Source organism: Daucus carota, chromosome 8, assembly GCF_001625215.2.
Source record: "Daucus carota subsp. sativus chromosome 8, DH1 v3.0, whole genome shotgun sequence".
Classification (NCBI taxonomy): Eukaryota; Viridiplantae; Streptophyta; class Magnoliopsida; order Apiales; family Apiaceae; genus Daucus; species Daucus carota.
Genome location: NC_030388.2, coordinates 4063775 through 4076121, shown reverse-complemented (window position 1 = coordinate 4076121; position 12347 = coordinate 4063775). Strand labels below are relative to the sequence as shown.

Genomic DNA, 12347 nt, shown 5'->3' with positions numbered 1-12347 from the left:
AAAGAAAGAAAACTCATATGTGGCTTTAGTTGCATCAAGTGTAGAAAATGTCAAGGAGAAGAGTATTGCTCTTGTTGCAAATTCAAGCAAGGTGTCAAAAGAAGAAAGCTCGGAATCTAGAAAAGGAAAAGGAAAAGTGATTGAAGAACATGACTCTGACGAGGATATGGATGAGATTGATGAGCACTTGGCTTTTCAATCCAGAATATTCTCAAAGCTCAAATTTAAGAAGAATTCTAATGCAGCAAGGCCATTCAAAAGCATTCCCAAATCTGACAGAAGTATTGTAGACAGATTAAAATTTAAATGCTTCAATTGTGGATTAGTTAGTCACTTTGCAAATGGATGCAGAAAGCCAAAGTCTGAAAAGAAATCTTTTGAGAATGTGGATTACAAGAAGAAATACTTTGAACTTCTCAAACAGAAAGAAAAATCATTCATCACAAAGGAGGATTGGGCTGCTGAGGATGATTCTAATGAGGATTATGAGTATGTCAATCTTGTTCTTATGGTCAACTCCTCTGATCAAGATTATAGCACAACAAGCAGTCAGGTATTCACTAAAAATCTAGTTGAATTATCTAAAGATGAATGCAAAGCTACTATAAATGAAAAGTCTACTGAATTGTATCATTTACATGTGTCTTTATGTTGCCTGAGATTTATAACAATAGACTAGGCGGAATAACTCTATTCTTAAGGTTTAAATGTCAAATTGATATACATAAACAACCAATATCAAAATCAACTACTCTTATTGATTTATAAGAACTGTTACAAACTCTCTCAAGAACTTTGTTCTTATGAGCTGCTAGGTTACAACGATATCTCGCGTGTTGTACATACATTTATATAACCTAATAATTGTGTCTAATAATTGTGTTTATATACTACACATGCCACAGGTACGTCTGTCAAGATATTCTCTATCAATGATTATCTGTTTCTATTTATCTCATGTAAGATTGAATATCTTCCTACAAACTAGATGTCCGGTATCAATCTTCTTATGTTTCCTAAAGTGCTCCGTCTTTAGATACTAATGCTACTTACTGACCAAGTATCTGTATACTAATATCTATGTACTAGTTCCTGATGCCCATATCAGTTTCTGATGACTCCGTTGTTTCTTGGCATTTGCATATTAATAATCTCCTTTCCTGATGCATCAATGACTCTTCTTTCGTAACAATCTCCCCCAATTCATGCATTATGTTATAAGACATAAATTCTTAATTCAGTGATGCCAAAACCCCTTCAAAATTTTAAAGCAAATAGTACACCATTATCAAGAATGCTTTCACGAACAAGTTCATCATACTTGTCAAGATTTTAAGATTGATATCTGTAAAACTCACTTGTTTAGTAGCTTCCTTTGAATTCTCTCACTTCTTGTAAATTTTCAAAACTATTAACCGCTTGAAACTTGAAAACCTTGAAAATTCTCTTCTTTTCTTCTTCTTCTCTTCTTTTCAAAATGAAATTTTGAATTTCTTCCTTATCCCCTTTTTTGGCAATCAATGACCAAAATTGAGTATCCAGAGAATCAGTATCAATTATGAATATAAGAACAAAAGTACATCTCGGATGACCCTGCAATAAATTAAGAAAAATTCCTAATTCTCTCTGTTATCTTCAAGTGATCTCATCACTTCTCACAATAATACTTACTCCCTCTGTCCCTCTCATTTGTTTACAGTTTTTTTAAACTGCTCGACACACATTTTAAAGCGCATATAAAACATAGTTCAATAACTTATTTTCAAAATTTTTCTTTTTTGTATAAAAATTTAAACACTAAACTTTTATTCAAAAGGAAAAAAAATTCAAAATAAAGCTATACTTTATGAGAACACTCAAATACGTGCCGAGTCCCCGTCCTCCAATGTAAACAATTGAGGGGGACGGAGGAAGTATATCACTGTAAAGAGTGATAACTAGAGATAAAGTCTTCTAATGACTATGAATGATGTCAAAGTTTTTTAATATGTGTAATTATTTTTAAAATGACTTTTATTATGGGACGAAACAAGTATTTATAAATTACAACTTACTAGATGTGAATCATAAATGCACATTTGTAGTTTAAACAAAAACTCTTAATTTTGTTTCCAGGCGTAATATTTCTTAATTTTGTTTCCAGACACGATTGTGCATGTTTGGGAAGCAGAAGTAGTTGCTTCTTTTTATTAAAAAGTTGGCTTCCACTTCTAGTGACTGTTTATGTAAAGAAGCAAAAAACACTTTTAAGCGTTGAAAGAAGTTGGAAGTTGAAAAGGCTGACTTATTTTCACAGCTTCGCTTCTTTTCATTTTTCTTATGTAATAACACTCTACTTTAAATTACCAAACATTCTGAGTAAAATTATAATTATCCAAACACTTAAATAATCTATAATTTACATTATCCAAACACTTTAATAACTTATAAATCATCTTCTACTTATCACTTATAATCCATTTCTCTGTTTTAAGTGAGAAATAACTTCTTTAAGTGAGATATTTACGGTCAAACACAGCACATGAAACTGTAAATTGCCACTTTATAGAACAACATTCTTATTAACTTGTGTGGAAAGAATTTGTAATTACCAATAAGCTGGGACTGCCTACAGACTCTACATGTATATCTCAGAGACGCAAACATGAACATGGAGAACAGAAAACACAGTGTCCTGAGCAATGTAGAACATCCAAAACATATATATTACAGATGACTTCTATTCTGATGTTCGACATGCAAAAACTTTCACTTTTGGACTCTTGCCAACATCTGGATATATGAACTGAATTTGGGGCCGTCAAGACGAGAGTTGTAAAACTACTAGTTTTGATATCTAAACCCTTCTTACTGAGGCCTCTAGTATTCTGTGGATATGGAATGCTTCACCTTGGTACCATTTAGCGACCTCCCCTCCAAGAAACAAGCAGTTAGTTGCCTCAGTAACTTCTCAAGATGAGATTGCGAGCAACTCTTTCGATCTTCTAAGTTGGGATTTACTGACAAGACAAACGCATTAACTGCATCCACCACAATTTCTCGTTGTGAATCTTCTAGAAGATATCCAACTGATGATTTCTCTAGTTGTGCATACACTAACAGAGCAGAACAGTCCTACACAGACATCCAAACAGCCCGGTTACCAAACTTACGTACACGGAATAAATATTTAATTACAGATAAAAAATAATGTCTCTCAATCCCCAGAGCTATAAGATAACAGCGATAATGATGAGTAACTTGCCAAAGCCATTTTACTTTTTTCATTCAACGTAAAACACTAGCAACAATTGATGATATTATTTTACTATTAGGGAAATCATCATGCTAAACAGGCGAACAAAGAGGAGATGATTCTAAAGCAACAAAAGAGGCGGCGACAAGATAAAGGACAGATGTGATTTTCTTCTTCCCTTCCCTTGCTTAAAAGTTATTGGAATTCCAAAAGTAGAAGATTCTCACTGCACAAAGCACAATATATATAGGGCAGTACGAGCACAAAATATTTTAAAGGTACCTTAAGCAGATCTTTATCTTCTTCAAACTCATAGAACTTTTCAAATGCACTCCTTCCATAGAAGATAGCTTTCTCCAGATTTGCTTCCTACACGCAAGAAATAACTCCACATGTTTAGTTGTTCAACATCATCCCCTATCAGCAAGCTTACTCATAACTGAATCTTAAATAATGTAGCATCACACAAGAAACCAAATAGAACAAAAGCACAAGACCAGAAACAAACAATTTTAAGTTACCAATTTAACTTAATGACAAGATAAAAATCCATATTCCAGTTTTGTATTAAGTGATATATTATGTGAAATCTGATGATTAAAACTTAGGCTTACAAATTGACTAAGCTGAAAAATAAAGTATCCAATCCAAAAGATAGGGGGTCAGCAGTGCATATCATTGTTTTGAATGATTTTGCTTTTAGTTACTGGTGGACTAATTGTATCAATCAATTTAACAAGTGCTTTTAGTTTTAAGCTTTCTAACTAATAGGCTTATTATCCACAACTACATATCTATACTAAACTATAAAAACTGAACATAGGTATAATTTGTAGTTTGGTATGGTACCTCAATCTTGGTTACCCCTCCTAAATCACATCTGTTAAAATTTTCAACTCAAATTGATGTGAATCTTAGATATAATACTAAAAGAAGTCCATAAAAATGTCTGAGATTTGATCCCCACAGCAACGTATTAAATTTTAAATATTACAATATTAATTTTAGAGATATAAATAAATTAAAAATCATAACAATTACATTATATTCTATTTTTAAATTATAAAAAAGTTCGAAAAAATAATAATTAAAATTTATTGAAAAAAAAATAAATCATTTAAAATTAACTCATGCTTTGCACGGCCTGTAAGCTACTATAAATAATAATTAATAAATAAAAGAAGGTTTCCTCTGTGCACTTACTCCTAGTTGTTCTGGCATAACTTCTAAGAAAAGATCAAGTTGCTAGTCAACCAAGGTCAGCAAAATTAATTGAATAGAATTACAAACTACACCTTAAAAGCTGAATTTGATTGCTCAGTTAAATAATCAAACAAAGCACAATGAGCTCGGAACTATATCTTCAAATGGCTACATATAACACTTTTCATCATTGCTCGAAGATACAATGATAGAAAGATGGCAACATATGACACTTTTCCTCATTGCTCGAAGATATTACGACAGAAAATAACACAGGTCAAAACAGGAGCACAAGAAACTGTGTACATGATCTACAGTTGTCTTGTAAAGAAACCCAAGAAAAAAACTAACTGGCACTTTACATAGATTGTGGATACAAGTTATTTAACAGAATGCTATTTACCCGAACCAGCTCAATGAATTTCTGGCAATGAAGCAGGAAACAAGTAGCTGAGGTGTCGTCCTGCCAAGAATTGGGTAAGTCAAGTACTTGGAGAATAGGAGCATCTAAGAATAAACCACTACCTAACTCTTACTGTAAATATTAATCTTTATCTATCATGTATCGAATCTTTTCTTAGCGTTCTCGCTCTTTTTTCAGAAAGAATTGATGGACGAGCTCTAATAGGTTAAGGAGCACACAACAGAAAATAAGTGCTTTACAAATTCAGATTTCTAAACACTGATGTATATTAGTAACTAACCAAAGTAAGTAAAAACATAAGCACGAAAAGACCCGAATCTAAGAACCTAACAGAACCTGTCCTAATTAATTATTCCTTCTAGCAGAACGAATGTACTACCTGCTTTGTTGAAGTTAATACTTGGGAACTTCACTAGGTTACTTGTCCAAGTTGCAAAGTATTGACGTTAACAACTATTTGAGGTACCAAATACCAATGGACTCAAAATTCAACTTTGTTACCTTTAAGCTACAAAATTGTACTCATCAAGCAATAACAATTATATGTCAAGGCACCAAATAACAATTTTTTTAAGGAAAAAATGGTCTATATCATTTTATTTTTAATGTTCTATTGCTGACTGCCATACTGCGATTGAATGCTCAATTGCTTATAGGTGAATTATACCCCTTGCACTTGATTCTGTATATTTTATATTTCCATATGTTAGGACTAGCCTATATTAGGAGTATTACTTAATAGTAGTAGTGTGACTAATAAGTAACAGCAGTTGTAGTTGAGTATTAAGGTGTAGGGGTGTTTGTATCTTTCTCAGAAGTTGTTACTGGTTAGCTAAGTCTATATAGAAGTAGCAGTTGTAATTCTCAATCATGTAAAATGACATGAAATTTGAACTTGTTCCACCACTATTTTCTTTCTCTATATTTAACTCACTTCTTCTCTAAGCTTTTGTCAAGCTTTTATCTCTCTAAACTCTCTCTTATTTCTAATTTATATCTCTCTTCGACTCTTTCTCTTCAATCTATATCGAATTGTTGTTTTACATCTTACATTCCTGCACTTAAATAACTGAAAATCACAATATTATATAAAATTAACAAACCTAGTTCCTGACATTTTTCTTATTTAATTTCTCCAATCCTCAACTCTGCTTCTACCGATTCTCTACGAGTGCACACTATAATTTGATCTCAATACAAGAGGCAGAACTTGTCAGACTTCTCACTTCTGTGTTGGGTACAATCAGTCACTGTCAGCAATTTACAGCTCAATCTTTCAAAATAAAAGTTGGGGAGTCAAGCTTGGAGCCATGATCGGAGTTTGAGAACAGGAACTTGACTACACACGGGAACGGGAAGATGACTACATAGAACATAAAGCACAAAGGAGCGTATCTCATTTCTGTGTTAAGTACAATCAGTCACTGTCAGCAAGGGAACATAAAGCACCAAGGAGTGTCTGTGTGCAATGATGGTTGTTTGATTGGCATCAATTGTTCTTTTAAAGTTTTTAAGAACATATCTCAATGTATTCAATATTTTAGAGTCAAAATTGAATGTTTATCAAGTGTATAAGACTATATGGTGATAAATTGTGTATATGAAACAATTTTGGTGAAATTTTTGTTATCTCAACATTAGTGTGAATCAAACCTACAAATAATAACAATAGATATGAGCTTATACCTTGAATCATGTTGACTACTCACTCTCTAATCTATCAAATAATCCAGATTATGTGTGACGGATAGTGTTTCAATTTCTATTACTGTTTGAGATCTTTAGAGGTAATGGCTGACAATTATTGAGCAAGGGAAAATAAAAGGAAAGGCCGAGGAAGAAAGAGAAGCAGATCTGATGCATTTGTTGCAGACTTGCAAGAGATGCATTTCACCACCTTCTCATTCAAACTTTTCTTTGTGGCCTTCTATTCTTATTTCCTTCAATTTTCCCTCAATTTTTATTTTTTTTCCCAGCACTGCCAGAGATCCGAAAAAAGAAGAAACAAATTGCAATCCTAGCATGTATGATCATCCATGATCCATCAAACATATTTCAGGTTATTTAATCAGTAAACTTCAAAATATAACCTGATTTGTAGTCAGAATTTTCTAGTCACTATTAAGTATTAACATTATTGCTAAGATGGAAATTTTGTACCATAATTTTTTCATACATATATAATACCACAACTCTTTCATATACACAAAACATTCAAATCTGAATCTACAAGATTTAATACATTAAAAAGTGTTTTTGGAAGGAAACAACAAAAATAATACAAACAATTGAAATCAATAAAAATAACACCATATACGTGCACATACACAAAAAGGTTATAAGCCATGATGATACATAATTATATGTAAACATATAATTTTTGACTAACTATCAATATACACAGGGTCTTTCACAAATGATTATATACTATTACGTAATATTCGATGACTTTTCCAGGATTAACCATTCACATATACACTTGTACAGTATATATTATTTACATAGGCTATAACAATTTCGATTTCATTTACTTGTATATCAAATATTTAAATTGAAAAACATAACCTCTCAAAATGTTTACTTAATTTTAAGAATGTAAATTCAATTTAATTTCTACTTTTGTAGAATATTTGGGAAAAAGGGCCCTCATTATCATAAATAATGAAAATAATGCCCCGAATAACGTTTTTCCAGAAAAAAACCCAAAATAACAATTAGTGACGCAACTACAGTAGTGTGTCTTACTCTTGCAATCAAACGTGACATCATTTGGCGTTTTAATTTTTTATAAACAAATAAAACATTAGACTAACTAATGTTTAGACTAACTAACGTCAGACTTATAAAGAGATAAACTGTATTTTAATATAAAAGAAAAACTCTACACGAAGTAGCGTTTTAATATTTTAAATAACGACATAGATGCTACGCGAAGTAGCGTTTACATGTTTAGTATATAAATTGTTCAAACTCCTCCAACGGTTAACAGTGACGAGTGGGGTTTTGGCCCCCAATGACATTATAACAAAGATTAATGCCCTGAATGACATTATGCCAAAAGATGGCCCTGAATATCATTGAGTGACGTTTCTCGTGTAGCGTTTTGGTTGAAAAACCAAAACGCAACATTGTGAAACGTTTTAGTGGATTTAAACACATAAAACGCTACTTAAAGTATTTATTTTTTTCAAATATGTTAAACGCTACTTTGTGTGTCGTTCAATTGTTTTTTGTTATTTTTTATAAATATGTAAGACACCACATCGTGTGGCATTTTGTTTGTTTTAAATACTCAAATCTTCAACTTCGAATATAAAAGGGCACTTAAATTAAACTTTGAATACTCCCTCCGTCCCCCTGAGTTGTATACATTGGGGGACGGGGACGCGGCACGGACTTTAATGCTCCTGTAAAGTGTAGTTGTGTAATTTATTTTTAAAATTTTTTTTTCTGAATTAAAGTTTGTATGTTATATTTTTATTCAGAAAAAGAAAATCTCAAAAATAAGTTACGGAACTATATTTTATAAGAGCATTGAAATGCGTGTCGAGCAGTTGAAAAGAAACGTATACAATTAAATGGGACAGAGGGAGTATAAAAAACACATAAATTATCGTAATTCATACTCGAATCTAGTCTAACATGCTTCGAAACAGGTTTATCATAACAAAACCTTCTAATTGAGATTGGATTATATCACCGTCAAAATAATCCATCCAAGTACTGTATTTCCAAGTTCCAACTTTCGAACCTGAACCCGAAGCCATGATTGTATCTATCAAATTCTTCACAACCGACTTGTTAGGGATTGGCGCAGATATTTGAATTGTTTTACTTGGCTTGGCTTGGCAGTGGATAAACACAGAAAAGTGTTTAGGGTTTGGGCAGTGAGACACACAGACTGTTCTATCAGTGTTGTGTTGAATACAAAAACGCAAGACGCAATAGCGTTTATAATCAAAACGCCACTTAAACTAGCGTCTAGCCTTATTCTTTTACTTTAAATATTATTAAAACACAGTATCGTTAAGCGTCTACGACAATTGAATTTTTAGCTTTGAACAAAACACTATTTCGTTTTGCGTTTTTATCTTTTTTTGTTTTCTCATTTGCGGATAAATGCAGTATCATCTGGTGTCTAAAGCAAAAACGCTTTTTCAACTGTCGTTTTGATCTTTAAACACTTAATAATGTAGTGTTTAAAATGTATTTTTTATTGTTTTCCAACTAAAATGTTTTTTGTTTATAAAATTAATAAATACTATACTAAAATATTTTTAAAAATGATTCAAGTATAAATTAATCATTCTAAAATCCAAACATAAACCCTTAATGTTAATGAATATTAATTTACTTTTTAAAACTGGTTTCTTGGCGAAGGCCCTAAAGCTTCGAATTAATTAGAGTTTAGGCTCGTCAATCCTAAGCCCTAACTGTCAGCCAATTTAGTTTCAAGTATAATAAATTAAACATTCTAAAACCCAAACATAAACCCTAAATCTTAACGAATGTTAATTTTTTTTTTAAACATAAACAGGTTTCTCGGCTTGAAGGCCGAATTAAGGTTTAGGCTCGATAGCCCCTAAACCCTCAATCATAAACCCTAACCGTCAGCCAGTTTAATTTCAAATATAAATTAATAATTCTAAAATCCAAACATAAACCTTAAATGTTAATGAATGTTAATTTACTTTTTTAAACTGGTTTCTCGGCTTTAGCGCCTTCGGCACTAAAGCCTCGAAATTATTAAGGTTTAGGCTCTAGGGTTTAGGGCCTTAATCTTAACCCTAACTGTCAGTCAATTTAATAATTTAAACTCTAACGTTGTACTAAAACATAAATATAGACACGAAATTAAAATAATTACAAGATCCGCGCAATGAGAATTTACAAGTTCAGGGTCCTATCCCTACAGATGTTATGAAAAGCCTACAATATACAATAAAAACTAATAAAACTCCAGCTCTATAGCTCCAATAGCTGATACCCTGTCAAACGATAATGAATATGAAATAATTAGATTGGTTTATATAAACACTACACAAGCAAGAAACTTAACTACACAACTCAAACAGAAAAGCCTAGTGATTCAATACATACCCTCATTTATGTCCACCAATACCACAATCGGGAGCCTGTCGCTGCCTTTTTAACCGGCGCACATATATTTCATATCTACCAGACATATCAGCTCTATCTGAACTAGTCTGTGTATCAGGTTGAGAAGACTGTAAAGAGAAGCCCAAGTCAAAAGAGGAGATCTCTGATATATCATGCTGAAGTCGAGTCCGGTGATGATGCTGTATAATAGGAGGAGGCTGTTGTATATTGGTATCCGGAATATGAAAAGTCTGTTGCTCAGCAACTGGCTATGGAGTAGGAGTGAGGCCTAGAGAGCAGGAAGGCCAATCCTCACGTCTAATGAACTCAGCCTCGTCGCTAGCAGCAATAGAAGACCCGGCAGCAGCAGCAATAGATGGCTCGGCTATAGTGGCAGTAGATTGCTCGGCAATAGCAGTACTACACAATCCTCGCTTGTATCTACATGAGTTCCCCTCCTAAACCGCAGTGTCCTCATGCTCATCAGCATGATCAACATCATCAACCGGCTCATCAACTAATCGTCCACCATCTCGACCTCCTCTCCCACCGGCACGGCCTCCTCTCCTACCACCAACACGGCCTCGTCTGGGTTAATGACCTGCATCCTCTCTCCCCTCATCCTATCTCCCCTCCTTCATAACCACTACCACCTCTATGCCGCCCACCCCCTCCATAACCACCACCTCCATCTCCATCTCCACCTCCACCTCCATTATTTCTTTAACAACACAACCTCCACACCTCCATCTTCACCAGGCCCATCTTAATCGCCGCTTCAACCTCCTTCAGATTCGTTCATACTTCTTTCTCCACCTCGACTCAACTTCAAAGGCGGAGCCGCCACTATTCCGGCAACGCTCCAACCCCCTACTTCAAGCCGCCCAAACCTCCGCTACAATCATCTTTCCTCCATCTCCACCTTCACCTCCACCATCTCCACCACTATCACCACCATCTGAATCGAAAACATGAACAGATCTGGAGATTCTAAGTTGGTTAATATCTGGAGATTGAGTTTCCACTAATTTCTGCAGCACAGATCACTAAATCCTAAAGAGATAATCACTAAATTGTACTGAGAATATCACTAACTTGTATTGGTTTCTAGTTTTTATTTTAAAATTGGTTTCTATTTGATCATGAGCCTATATATATATATATATTATATTTTCGGTTAGGATTCACTAGTTTTAATGATAACATAACACACTGTAACATTTCTAGTTAAATAATTTATCATCTTATGAGTTGAACTTTGTGTTATTTTTAACTTATGATCCCTCAATGGAAATTTAGAATAGGGTGACCAATTGTAAATAGTCTATGCCATGTAATTCTTTCTAAGTGAAGTATGATCAATGGATGAACTGCTAGCATATATCAACAGATGAAGACTGTAAACTCATCAATGGATAAGTCATGAAGATCTCAACGGATGAAGCTTGTATAACAGTCAACGGATAAAGTGTGTAAATCAATGAACGAATGAAGCATGTTTCAACGGATAAGTCAATATCCATTGAAAAAGACCGGTGCTAAGCCTGACAGATCACATGGTTTGATTACACTAATTTGGACATGAGAGCCTATTTGGGAAAATAAAGAAGAAGCAGAAACATTCTTCTCTTATACAATGCAACCTGGATTAAAAGAAGATGATCAGTCAAAGATGAAGACGATTCAGAAGACTTGTATAAGACACATATTGATGCAGCAAAGATTTAGATTAGAGTGCTAGTTTTGTAATTTAGTGAATTCTTTAAACTTGGGATATATAACCAAGTAGTAGCAATACTAGAGTTGTTGTTGAACATTAGTGAGCTTTAGAGAGATCAAACAACTTCTAGTGTTGAAAACCAGCAGATGTGTGTTTGTAAAAATTCACAGATATCTTCTTCAATATATTTTCACGAGTGGATATATCAATCTACCCGTGTTTTTAATACCTGGTGTTATTTGCTTGTTTGTTATTACTTGTCTGCTTGTATTGAATCTTTTATGTTTTAAAAGATTGTATTCAACCCCACCCCCCTCTTTCTACAATCTTTACTCTAGTTCTGTGTAAAATAACATTTGGTATCAGAGCCAAGTTCCCGATATACATGAAAAAAGATCAACACTGCTAGCAAAGATGGGAAGGATGGATATTGAAGTGAAGATACATGTTCTTGACAAAGATAACTACTTTCATTGGAAAGTAAAGATGCATCTTCATTTAATGTCTCTTGATAAAGATTATGTCAACCACATAGAAAAAGGGCCTCATATTCCTATAAAGGTATGCACCGGGATAGGAGCTAATGGTGAAGAGATGATAGGCAAGATGATTCCAAAGCCTATTAGTGAATACTATCTTGAAGATATTGAGGAAGTGCGCAAGGA

At 33.5% G+C, this 12347-nt stretch overlaps 2 long non-coding RNA genes across 2 annotated transcripts; both read right to left on the bottom strand.

Moving 5' to 3' along the window:
• Nucleotides 1–2339: 2339 nt before the first annotated feature.
• On the bottom strand, nt 2340–7059 carry LOC108199134 (uncharacterized). The gene is made up of 3 exons (XR_001802286.2): nt 4842–7059; nt 3518–3604; nt 2340–3114 (listed from the first exon to the last, which is right to left on the bottom strand). It is a non-coding gene; the product is annotated as an uncharacterized LOC108199134 (long non-coding RNA).
• Nucleotides 7060–9692: 2633 nt separating this feature from the next.
• LOC135148268 (uncharacterized) lies at nt 9693–10591 on the bottom strand. Its single transcript, XR_010286248.1, has 2 exons — nt 9963–10591; nt 9693–9850 (listed from the first exon to the last, which is right to left on the bottom strand). It is a non-coding gene; the product is annotated as an uncharacterized LOC135148268 (long non-coding RNA).
• Nucleotides 10592–12347: the final 1756 nt, after the last annotated feature.